Genomic DNA, 13588 nt, shown 5'->3' with positions numbered 1-13588 from the left:
TTAAAATTTAACACTTAAATACATGTCAAGCATTCAAAATTGACGGGGACGCAAGTGTACGTGCCCATCACGTAATAAAGTGTGCGTAAGTGCAACGTGTCGATCCACAAAGAAGAAAGTGAATCCTAGTTATAAATCTAAACCCGAAAAAAATAGCCTAAGTGATTGAGTGTTGTGTGTGTGAACATAAGCAAGCAAATACAAGAAAATATGGGAAATAATAGGAGAGAAGTCAAGGAAGAAAGCGATGTCCGGGCATAGGATCCCTCTAGAGTTCTGAAGTACAAGACAAAGGTTGTCTAAACATGCAATCCTATTTGAACCGAAAAGTTTCCAGAATTATACTCAACCCGAGTTCTCAGGAGAAGAGTAACTGAATAGGTGCATAGTTGATACAAACACCCATACAATCGCATTAACACTCTATGAAACCTTATTATGGGCTAATGACAATCTCTTAAGTAGATAATCTCCCCCGTAGAGAGAAATTACCCATAATCCAAATACAGAGTAGAAATACAATTTCTCCTAAAATTCACTCCACATGATTATATAGAGCACGGAGATTATTACTAACCCATCCGGAAGGATTGCGAGAGGCAAAGTCTCCAAAGTACCCTAACAAGATGTGTACCCACTATCCTCTTGAATTACGGCAAGTCTATGCTAGGTGAGAATTTTTTTCTCGTCACGTACATAGCAATATCAAATATGATAACTACGGCTTTTACCTAGTTATCAACCAAGCATTCAATCACACAATTAGACTTAAATAGAAGTGATTGCAATTAGGAAACCAATTAAAGCAACAAGAATCCAACAACCAATGTCAAAAGTATAAACCCTAGAGTTCAATTATGCCCAAACATCTACAAATTTGGCCTCCATTAATGGAGGCATGCATCCAAGATACAAATAATAGGAGAAAACATGAAATCCATGAAAACCCCCTTCTCAATCGTGCCGATGAAGAATCGCCGGAGAATCCCTAAGGAAGCTTCCATGCACGCCGCCAAGGTAAGCTTGACAGCTACGACCTCCAATCACCTTGAATGTGGATCCAAATCTCCCTTTAAGTGCTGGAGATTCGTCTCCTCTCTTCCCCTAACTCCGTCTCCAAGAATCGCACTAAAGAAAAGCCGAGAATGCCCTAAAAATCCTTATCAGTTTTATTTATACTCAACTCCTTACAGGCTACTTACAGGCGTAAGAATGTAATCGTAATGGAGTTGAAGAAGATATATAGTAGCAAGCCTTACGAGACCACTTATGGTCGTAAGTCAAGTCCGTAAGATCTTCTATTTGTGTTACAGTCCAGCTTACGGCCGTAAACACTGGACCATAAACTTCACTGTGTTGCTTCTTGGGATTGCCCTTCATGGACTTATGTTGTGGTCTTAAACTCCTCCGAAAATAGCATTGAGAGATTTTCCGTTTGTGTTTGCCTTGCTTATATCTTCCAAGCTCCACTTGCTTTTCTTCTTTTTGATCTCACTCTTCTCATCATCAAGCTCAACAGGAGGAGACCATCCTTCTTCAACTACGGTCCACGCACTTTTATCTAGGGCCTTGATGAAATGCTCTCATGCGTGCTTTCCAGTAGGGGTAGTTGGATCCGTTGAGTAAAGGTGGTCGAGTAACCGATGCTCATTCTCTTGCAGCCATCGTCGAAACTTTGCCTAGATCTCATCGGCCTTAAAACCAAAGCACACAATGACGACTAACGCTCTAATACCACTTGATGGTTCCGGTGGGTAGTGAGATAAGCATAAGTCACTCAAAAACTCACTCAAAGATTAGACACACACACACACACACAATCAAACAAGAGAAAGGAGACACGAAAGTTGGTAACACGTTCAGCACAACCTTGTCTATATCTGGGGGCCAAGCCAGGAGAAACAGCACTCTCTTACTCTCTTAAGACAAAGAATACCCTCTTAAGATTGACCGATGCCCACTCTCCTCAACCCTCACCGGAGAGTCTCTTACTTCGTGGTTCATCCTAAATCTTCAAGCATGATATCTTATATAGACGCACCGACATCCAAATAAACCTTCCTCTTTTAGAATTCTTTGCGGCTTCCTAACTTGGACACCTTCCAAAGTTAGATGTTGCAACACCCAGTTGCAACACTGCCCACCTTACTGAAAATGACTGAGTTCTAGCCAGTTGCACCTGAATCTGTGACCTTCAACCTTCCCGGCTCCTTCAGTCCGCCTCATAGTAGTTGACTCGACCCGAGCTTCTCCTGCCTGCATCTGCTTCCGTCCTCACATCACTTCAGTAAGTCTCCTCTCCCGAGGAACGCGCCTACCAAAACACACACAACTATCTCACCAAAGATAGTCACCGAAGATCTCCTGATCTTCTTTCCAAAGTTGGCCTGAGTTTGGTCTTCCCAAATGATCTTCGTTTGACTCATGGAAATATTGTTACTAAACTTGATCCCATCTCATCCAAGTTTAGCCTTCAACATCTTCAAGCATGATCTCGAATCATCCATGCTTGGATCTTCAAATCTCTAATCATATCTCATGTAATCTTCAATCAATCTCCTTGATTAGTCTCCTTAAATAGTTTCACCCATAATTATCTCTTAAATCTTCTTTCAAATTGTATTGCTAAATATGGTCTTGATAATCTCATTAGCTTGTCCTTGCCTAATTTAGTTTGTGTCTTCAAATAGCTTCACACCAAACTAAGTTTGTCCTTTCCTATATTAGTTTGTGTCTTCAAATAACTTCATACCAAACTAAGTTCCATGCAATCTTCATAATCTTCTATTCTTGTCGATGATAGAATATTCCTCTACCTCTTTATAATAAATCTTTCCAAAAAAAGAGTTCTATCAAATATATGATTTATCATCCCGGATCTTACCAAGGATAGATAAACATACTTTAAATAAAACTTACTCTTCTTGAAGAGATTCTTTAGACTTGATGCACTTTCCAAAAATAGTTGATCATCACATGACTCCTCATTGAGAGGAATATCTACTAAACATAATCTTCATCTTGATCTTCTAACCCTTGTATCTTCACATGTCATAACATCCATATTTTGCCACATCATCATCCTAGTCATTACTTCTTTCGCTGAGTCATTATTGTCACGTCATCTTTCTTTGTCATGTCACCTCTTGGCTTATCATATAATGTCAATCCACGTCGTCAGACCTAACATATATATATATATATATATATATATATTATAATAGGTGACAAGGGCTTCAATTTATGGATTTATCAAGAGACAAATAGGTACAAAAGTGTACTAATTACATTGGCTCATCGACCCCATAGGGATTTATTAAGTTGGCCATATGTCACATAGCTAGGGTAATGAAAGTCCGCCACATATACACCCAAACTATTTATAGATATCATATTAATAAATCTCCCTTGTTATACATTCTTGAAGAGAAGTGATATGACTCTTTCTACAAAGGACCCAGTGAAACCCAAAAAAACTCATATGAACCCAATAAATTGCTTGGGTTCAAAACAGTGCATAAATAATTGAAGATGTAATACCCTGAACCTTTACATATCTGTTGGAAAATATATTCAGGGTATTACTACGAAATCAGTAGAAGAATTTTCTACGAGTAATCTTGTTGAGAAACCCCAGTGGGACGAACGAGGACTTACGTGTAAAAAGTTTTTTTAAAAGATTTTTGGGTTAAAGAGTAATAGAAAAGGATTGATATAAAATATTTATGGAAACCAAGGACTGAAAGGTAAGTTGAAGGGATCATATGGAAATATTGTGTTATACTTCAAGGACCATTGGATAATTTGAAAGGATCTTTTGAGAATACTATTTTTATAATTCAGGGACCATTTGTGAGTTTTTCGAGACTGTTTTGTAAGGAATTATGTTTTGAGGGACTAAATGTAAATTTCGGCTGAAAGTTAAATTTGGAGAAAAAAATCTGGAGCTTGAGTGTTGTTACATCTTCTTCTCCACCATTTTACTACAGAGAACTCGAGGGTTAATGAAGAAATGGGAAGAAATTTGAGGTTTTAAGGAGAGTGACTTGGAGATCGCTCGGGAGTGAGACTCATCGGGAGGGATGACTACTTGGTGAAAAGCTTTCCCTAGTATTGTTTTTGGCATGTGTATCGTATGCATGTATATATATGTATTTATGGTTGGATTTGATGAAAAATGTTGATGAATTTGAAGAAATATTAATGAGAATGATGAGGGTGTTGTTTTGAGATGAAATTTGTATCGAAAAAACTCAGTATTTATGATGAAATTGCTTGGATTGGTGGAGTTCTTGCACGGATTCTTTGTAGCAGTCATCTGTAGCACCGAGATTAAAATTTGGTTTAGTTAATTAAATTGATGATTATGATGATTAAGGTGTTAATGATGATTGTTGGATTGAAATGGGTTGAGTTAGTCCAATTGATTTGATTAGATTAAACCAAGTTGGAATTGATTTGGTTGAGTTGGGCTTGATCAAATCAAGTTGAGATGGACTTAGGGTTTGAATGAGAATTGGTGTGGTTGGGTTTTAATTGAATTAATTTGGTCTAGGTTTGATCAAATCAAATTGAGTGTGGTTGGAATTGAATTGTTTGGTTAATTTGAGTTGGTTGAGATTGATTTGGGCTTGGTTTTGGATGTTGGGCTAAAGGATTTTGGCTGAACCAATTCAAGAAAATTTGGGTTCGGTTGAACCAAGTTGGTCCAGGAAATTTTGTATAAGAATTGGGTTGGTTCAATCTGGTTCAGTGAAATTGAGTTTGGTTCAGTGCAATTAAACTTGGTTCAGTGGAATTGATCTTGGTTCAAATTGGTTCAGCAGTGTTTAGCCTAAATTAAGTTAATTTAAAGTGCAATTGGAGACCGATTTAACTATTCAAGGCCGAGTTTTAACCGATTGGAATAAGTGGGCCCAATTAGAGTCGATTCTTGGTTTTTGTATTTTCTTTTGGGTTTTCGATGTGATATTTATTTTTATTATATTATTACATTGAGGTGTTGTTCGGGCTTAGGGAGGAGTTCAGTGCAGGGAATTAACCCAAGGGACACCGAGTGAGTTGGTAGTGGCTATTATTTTTAATATTAATTATTATTATTATTTTTGAAATAATTGTTTAATAACTAGTATTTTGGAAATAATTATTTAAGTATTTCATTTTATCATGTTTAATTTCAGTATAAGGTTAAAAATATATGTATATTTACTTGCCGTTGATGTTCACGACAATCGTATTGATACATCGGGTTTAGTATAATTATACGTGTTTGTGAATAGTGAAAATACATGTATATGTGATTTAATTATTCAATTCATGTATTTATTTTTGATGGTTATATATGCTTTGATTTGGAATGATTTGTGAAATCATGTGAGCATTTTAAAATGTTTTACCAAACAATATTTGTGGAATTGGTTTTCATTCCTGGCGTAGGAATGGTATTTTTATATTTGGATTTTCTTGATATTATGCATGTATCGATCTTTGTGAATGATCATCGGATAAGGACCGTATGATATGATTTACTCTGATTTGTATTGTTCATTTGCACTACGTATTGGTTTTGGATGGTGACTGGCGGGCTAAAGGCCCGACTACTGCGATGAGTGGGTTTCCCACGGGGCGGCCTTTGGGAGGTGGGCGTGGTGGACCGATTGTTGATTGGTCCGGATCGGTGGGAGGCGTAGAGCCACGATTGGATGATCGTGGGATCGAGGGTCGCCCTTTGCACAGGGACCGATGGGCCGGCGTCGAGGGACTGCAGACCTTGCGGCTCCCAGCCTAGTCGCTGACAGGGCTAAGTCGGGGAGAGTTTTTCGGGTGCTATGGATTTGAGAATGGTTTTATATTATCGATTATTTTGGCGTTGATTTATGATGAATTTATGTTTAAAAGTTCTTTAAAAAATGTATTTTTCTTTAGAATTCTAGTATTTTGGAAAAGTTGGAAAATTATTTAAGCGGGTTGGTATTTATATACTTTTATATCTGATCGTATTTTAGTATTTTGAAATTATTAAGCCACTCTGAGCCAATGAAGATGTCTTTGTAGGGCTGAGGGAGCGTGACCCTAGATTGCACGATCGAGTATAGAGCTGAGTCGAGGTTGAGTCCGGGGCTGCGATGGGTCCCTCATTTCTTTCTTTCTTCTTATTGGTGTCGTGATCTTGTAGCGGTTGTACCATAATTAAATAATTATATTTATTGTATTTATGTATTTGAACGCTGTACTTGGTGAAAAAAATTGTAAATTAGTGATTTGTAGAGTACGCTTTTGTTTAAAAGCAGGTGTCGGGTTTCGATTAAAAGGAATTTTTAACTGATGGGTACCACATTTACCTCAGTAGAAGGGGTGGGTGTGACATCTTTTTAGTATCGAGTCAGTAGGGTTGAGATATCCCCGGTTTGGTAGAGATTACGGGTTGTGATGCGAGCCTAAGTTTAGAAGTCGTGTCTAGACTTAGAGGTTTAGTAGTGATTAGGCAGAAAGTTAAGGGCCCGAGTGAAGTATTAAGACTCTCGATCGGGGTTAAAAACCTAGGTTGCATATTTGGAATGAGAGGCGATAGTAGGTTTTGACATTTGAGGCGAGAGAGGCGGCGGTCTGTTGTGATTAGGGTCGCGGGTTGAGATAATTATTGGAATTGGTTTTTATCTAAAATAAGTTTACTTAAAAAGTTGCCAAAGAAGGGTATTTGGCATTCTCTTTGTTGTAGCGCACGCTGATTTGCATTTGTGATTTGAAAGATACTGGGACGTACATGTTTAAGATATGAGGATTTAGCAGATGAGTAACCGAGTCTTCTTTTATCGCCCTTTTTACATGTGATTCTTAAAAGGTGTGTCGCACGTGACGTTGATTCGAGCTTGATTTATGTCGAATTTGGATGAATTATAGCCGACTCCTCCGAGTGTGGTTTAATTGTGTTTAAATAGAGGAGAAGATCGTACCCCGTATTTTTCATCGTTGGGATTTTGAGTGTCTTAAGGATTTTTGAGTAATGGAACCAGGCGTTTGAGGGCGGTGAGGGGCGAGGGACCTCCTCAGGTATAATAGAGAAAAGAGTAGAGAGATATTTCCGGAAGAAGCGGCAAAGAGAGGAAGAAGAACATAGAAGAGAAGTGGAGGAGCAGGAGAAGGGAGAGAGGGAGGAGCGAAAGAGGGAAGAAGAGATGGAAACCCGATAATCTCGCTCAAATGCTACTCTAGCTCTACTCTTGTTGCCTCGGCATCTTCTAGTTACATTGTACACACGGTAATCAAGAGCAAATGACGATGAGTGATGTTTATGTCCCACGAAGCTCGTTATGTGGTAACCATGAATACCGGAGATTTTTAGCTCTATAGTTGCTTGAGTGAGGAATATCTACATGGAGCGTTTTCACCCTGGAGCGAGTCGTATGCGAGTGAGGAAGGAGGTATGGAGTTCACGAGGAGTTTTGACGTTGCGTATGATGATGCCCGTGCGGTCCTTAACTATGGTGCGTGAGTTGAAAGCGATGGAGCAGGGAAAGGTTGAGCCGCGAAAAACCCGTGAGACAAGGATGAGGTTCGATGAGTCGTATGAGGACTTGTGAATAGTAGAATAATACTGTTTTATTATCGTTTGTATGCTTGAGATGTTTGTATTCTACTGTGTATCTCCGATTATGATGTATTTCTACTTGGGAATAAAGTTGCTTTTCTCTCTGGATTGTGGAAAAATACAAGATTATTTTATTGTATGAGTTTTGGAAGTGAGGAAGCCAGAGTAACACATCAGAAGAGTGTTGTATACCGTGTATAACACAGTATAGAAGGAATCGAGTTCACTTTGATCATCGTGAGATACTTGGACATCCTGCACGTGATGTTGATTATTCTGTTGAGCAGATTTGGAACAAGAGAGCAGATTTGGAACAAGTGAACTTGATGATATCGTATTTATACATGCTAAGGAAATTTCGAGGGACGAAATTTTCTTAAGGGAAAGGATTATATCTACTGAGCACTTTCATATACTGTTGGAAAAATATATTCGAGGGTATTACTACGGTTCGTGATGAAATTTTCTCGGAGTAATCTTGTTGAGAAACCCCAAGTGGGACGGAACAAGGACTTAAGTGTAAAAGTTTTTAAAAGATTTTGGGTTAAAGAGTAATAGAAAAAGGATTGATATAAAATATTTATGGAAACCAAGGACTGAAAGGTAAGTTGAAGGGATCATATGGAAATATTGTGTTATACTTCAAGGACCATTGGATAATTTGAAAGGATCTTTTTGAGAATACTATTTTATAATTCAGGGACCATTTGTGAGTTTTTCAGAGACTGTTTTGTAAGGAATTATGTTTTGAGGGACTAAATGTAAATTTCGGCTGAAAGTTAAATTTGGAGAAAAAATCAGAGAACTGAGTGTTGTTAAATGCTTAACCCATACATTTTCTTCTGATAGCTGAGGGTTATGAAGAAATGGGAAGAAATTTGAGGTTTTAAGGAGAGGGGCTTGGAGATCGTCGGGAGTGAGAATTACTGGGAGGGATGAGCTTGAGCATGGTAAGAAAAGCTTCTGTATTGTTTTAGGCATGTGTATGTATGCATGTATATATATGTATTTATGCGTTCTTTATGGCAGAGATTAAAAATTTGGTTTAGTTAATTAAATTGATGATTATGATGATTAAGGTGTTAATGATGATTGTTGGATTGAAATGGGTTGAGTTAGTCGAATTGATTTGATTAGATTAAACCAAGTTGGAATTGATTTGGTTGAGTTGGGGCTGATCGAAATCGAGTTGAGATGGACTTAGGGTTTGAATGAGAATTGGTGTGGTTGGGTTTAATTGAATTAATTTGGTCTAGGTTTGATCAAATCAAATTGAGTGATGGTTGGAATTGAATTGTTTGGTTAATTTGAGTTGGTTGAGATTGATTTGGGGCTTGGTTTGGATGTTGGGCTAAGTTTTGGCTGAACCAATTCAAGAAAATTTGGGTTCAGTTGAACCAAGTTGGTCAGGAAATTTTTGTATAAGAATTGGGTTGGTTCAATCTGGTTCAGTGAAATTGAGTTTGGTTCAGTGCAATTAAACTTGGTTCAGTGGAATTGATCTTGGTTCAAAATTGGTTCCAGCAGTGTTTAGCCTAAATTAAGTTAATTTAAGTGCAATTGGAGACCCGATTTAACTATTCGAGGCCGAGTTTTAACTCGATTGGAATAAGTGGGCCCAATTAGAGAGTCAATTCTTGGTTTTTGTATTTTCTTTTGGGTTTTCGATGTGATATTTATTTTTATTATATTATTACATTAGGGTGTTGTTCGGGAGCTTAGGGAGGGAGTTCAGGGTGCAGGGGATTAACCCAAGGACACCGGGTGAGTTGGTAGTGGCTATTATTTTTAAATATTAATTATTATTATTATTTTTGAAATAATTGTTTAATAACTAGTATTTTTGGAAATAATTATTTAAGTATTTCATTTATCATGTTTAATTTGAGTATAAAGGTTAAAATATATGTATATTTACTTGCAGTTGATGTTCACGACAATCGTATTGATACATCGGTTTGGTATAATTATCGTGTTGTGAATAGTGAAAATACATGTATATGTGATTTAATTATTCGATTCATGTATTTATTTTTGATGGTTATATATGCTTTGATTTTGGAATGATTTGTGTGAAATCATGTGAGCATTTTAAAATGTTTTACCAACAATATTTGTGGAATTGGTTTTCATTCTCGGCATAGGAATGGTATTTTTAGTATTTGGATTTTCTTGATATTATCGTGTATCGTCTCGTGAATGTCTCGGATAAGGACCATGTGATATGATTTATCTGAGTTTTGTATTGTTCTTTGCATCTACATGTTGGTTTTGGATGGTGACGGGCTAAGGCCCGACCTCTGCGATAGTGGGTTCCCGGGCGGGACCCTTTAGAGGTGGCGTGGTGGACACGATTGTTGATTGGTCGGGATCGGTGGGAGGCGTAGAGCCACGATTGGATGATACGTCGGGATCCGGGGTCACCACACGGGACCGATGGAGCCAGCGTCGAGAGTCGAAGACCTTGGCGGCTCGACCTAGTCGCGGACGGCTAAGTCGGGGAGAGTTTTAGTCTATGGATTTGAGAATGGTTTTATATTATCGAGTTATTTTTGACGTTGATTTATGATGAATTTATGTTTCAAAAAGTTCTTTAAAAATGTATTTTCTGCTAGAATTCTAGTATTTTGGAAAAGTTGGAAAATTATTTAAGCGATTTGGTATTTATATACTTTATATCTGACTGTATTTTAGTATTTGAAATTATTAAAGACTCTAGAGAATAGTTTGAGATGTCTTTGTAGGCTGCGGGAGGCGTGACCCTAGATTGCACGATCGAGTATAGAGCTAGTCGGGGTTGAGTCAGGGGCTATGCAGTGGGTCCCTCGTTTCTTTCTTTCTTCTTATTGGTGTCAGTGATCTTGTAGCGGTTGTACACTTAAATTAGAATAATTATATTTATTGTATTTATGTATTTGAACGCTGTACTTGGTGAAAAAAATTGTAAATTAGTGATTTGTAGATGTACACTTTTGTTTAAAAGCGAGTTATCGGTTTCGGTTAAAAGGGAATTTTTAAGCGATGGGTGCCACGTTTACCTCGGTAGAAGGGTGGGTGTGACATCTTTTTGGTATCGGTAAATGAGGTTGAGATATCCACAGTTGGTAGAGATTACGGGTTGTGATCACGAGCCTAAGTTTAGAAAGTCGTGTCTGAACTTGGGGTTTAGTAGTGATTAGACCAGTTAAGGGCCCGATAGAGTATTAAGACTCTCAATCGGGTTAAAACCTAAGTTGCGTATTTGGAATGAGGCGATAGTAGGTTTTGACATTTTGAGGGAGAGGTGAAGCGGTCTTGTTTGTGATTAGAGTGCGGGTTGAGATAATTATTGGAATTGGTTTTATCTAAAATAAGATTTACCAGTTGCGAAGAGAAGTGGTATTTGGCGTTCTCTTTGTTGCAGCGCGGCAGTGATTTGCATTGTGATTTGAAGATACTTTGGAGCGTACATGTTTTAAGATTATGAGTTTGCTTGGTGGTAACCAGTCTTCTTTATCACAGCTACGGTGATTCTTAGAAAGGTGTGTCGGCGTGACATTGATTCGGCATTTATACGAATTTTGGATGAATTATACGACTCCTCACGAGTGTGGGTTTTAATTGTGTTTAAATAGAGGAAGATCGTACTTCGTTTCAGTCGGTGGGATTTTGAGTGTCTTAAGGATTTTTGAGTAATGGAACCAGGCGTTTGAGGGCAGTGGGCGAGGACCTCCTCGGTATAATGAAAGAGTAGAGAGATATTTCTGGAAGCGGCGGAGAGAGGAAGAAGAACATAGAGAAGTGGAGGAGCAGGAGAAGAGAGAGGGAGGAGCGAGAGAGGGAAGAAGAGATGGAAAGCGATAATCTTGCTCACTACCCTCTGACTCTCACTCTTGTTGCCTCGGCCATCTTTCCCAGAATACAGTGTACACGCACACAATGATCGAGGCACTGGCGACGTGCAGTGTTTGTGTCCCAGCGAGGCTCGTTATGTGGTAACTAGAATACCGAGATGAGCTCTAATGGTTGGCTGAGGTAGGAATATCTACGTGGAGCGTTTCAAACTAGGCGAGGTCGTATGCGGAATTGAGAAGGAGGTATGGAGTTTACGAGGGTTTCTGCGTAGCAGTGAGTGCCCGTGGGTCGTAACTATGGTGCGGCGGTTGAGCCAGTACTGGAGCAGGAAAGAGTTTGGAGCCTTGAGAAAGCCACGGGCACGAGGTGAGATTCGGTAGTTATATGAGACTTGTGAGACGTGGAATAACTTTGTTTGTACTACGCTTGTGTGCTTGAGATGTTTGTATTCCTTTTGTATATGGTGTGTTGTTTCTGCTTGTAAATAAAGGTTGCTTTTCTTCTAGATTGTGGAAAATCTGATTATTTTATTGTGTAAGGTTTTACAGGTAGGAAGCGAGGCCTTGCGTCGGGAAGGTGTTGCATGTGCTTGGTAGGTATAGAGGAATCGGGGTTCAGCTTTTGATGGTATTGATCTTTGGACATCCTTTATGGGTGTTGTTGTTCTTGTGGTATTTGGAACGAGAGTGATTAAGACAGAGTAGTGAAATTCGGTGATGTCAGTTGATGTGATAAGGAAATTTAGGAGACGAAATTTTCTTAAGGAAAGGATTATATCACGAGCGCATGTGATTAGCCCCATTGGAAAATATATTAGAAATTATTCTAGTTGCATTAAGATTTTACGGTAATATTGTTGAAAACACAAGGTGGGCCGAACGAGGCTTAAAATTAAGGGATTTATAAAGATTTTGGGTTAAAGGTAGTAAGAAGAAAGAAAGGTTAATTATAAAATATTTATGGAAACCGAGGGAATTTGAAGGTAAGTTGAGGGATGGTAATAGATATTATTGTTATATCGGGACCGTTGGATAATTTGAAAGGATGTAAGTCTTATTTTATAGTGGGGAGACCGTTTAGTTTTAGGAAGCATTTTGTAAGGAATTATGTTTTGAGGGACTATTGTAAATTTAATTTGAGAATTTGGAGAAAATCTAGAGCGAGTGTTGTTAAATGCTTATTACTCATAGTTTCTTCTACACGATGTAGAACAAAATGAAGAAATGGGAGGAGGAGGAAGAAATTTGAGGTTTTAAGGAGGAGGAACTTTGGAGATGGAGTCGGAGTGAGGCTACATGGGAGGAATGACTTGGCTTAGTGAAAACTACTTGTATTGTTTTAGCGTGTGTAATAATAAGTATATATATATGTATTTATGGTTGGATTTGATGAAATGTTGATGAATTTGAAAAGAAATATTAATGAGAATGATATGAAGTGTTGTTTTGAGATGAAATTTATTAGAAAACCTTGTATTTGTGATAAATTGCTTGGATTTGGTGGAGTTATTTGTCGGATTCTTTGTAGCGTTCTTTGTAGCAAGTTAAAATTTGGTTTAGTTAATTAAATTGATGATTATGATGATTAAGGTGTTAATGATGATTGTTGGATTGAAATGGGTTGAGTTAGTCAATTGATTTGATTAGATTAAACGGTTGGAATTGATTTGGTTGAGTTAGGGCTGATCAATCGAGTTGAGATGGACTTAGGTTTGAATGAGGAATTGGTGTGGTTGGGTTTAATTGAATTAATTTGGTCTAGGTTTGATCAAATCAAATTGAGTGTGGTTGGAATTGAATTGTTTGGTTAATTTGAGTTGGTTGAGATTGATTTGGGCTTGGTTTGGATGTTGGGCTAAGGATTTTGGCTGAACCAATTCAAGAAAATTTGGGTTCAGTTGAACCAAGTTGGTCCAGGAAATTTTGTATAAATTGGGTTGGTTAATCTGGTTCGAGTGAAATTGAGTTTGGTTCAGTGCAATTGCTTGGATTAGATTGGTTCAAATTGGTTCGGTGTTTAGCCTAAATTAAGTTAATTTAAGTGCAGATTGGAGGCCGGTTTAACTATTCAAGGCCGAGTTTTAACCGATTGGAATAAGTGGGCCCAATTAGAGAGTCAATTCTTGGTTTTTGTATTTTCTTTTGGGTTTCGATAGCAATACGTGAA

This window comes from Dioscorea cayenensis, unplaced genomic scaffold (assembly GCF_009730915.1).
Source record: "Dioscorea cayenensis subsp. rotundata cultivar TDr96_F1 unplaced genomic scaffold, TDr96_F1_v2_PseudoChromosome.rev07_lg8_w22 25.fasta BLBR01000805.1, whole genome shotgun sequence".
NCBI lineage: Eukaryota > Viridiplantae > Streptophyta > Magnoliopsida > Dioscoreales > Dioscoreaceae > Dioscorea > Dioscorea cayenensis.
The sequence above is the reverse complement of the archived record's forward strand: the minus strand, read 5'-3'. Positions refer to the sequence as shown.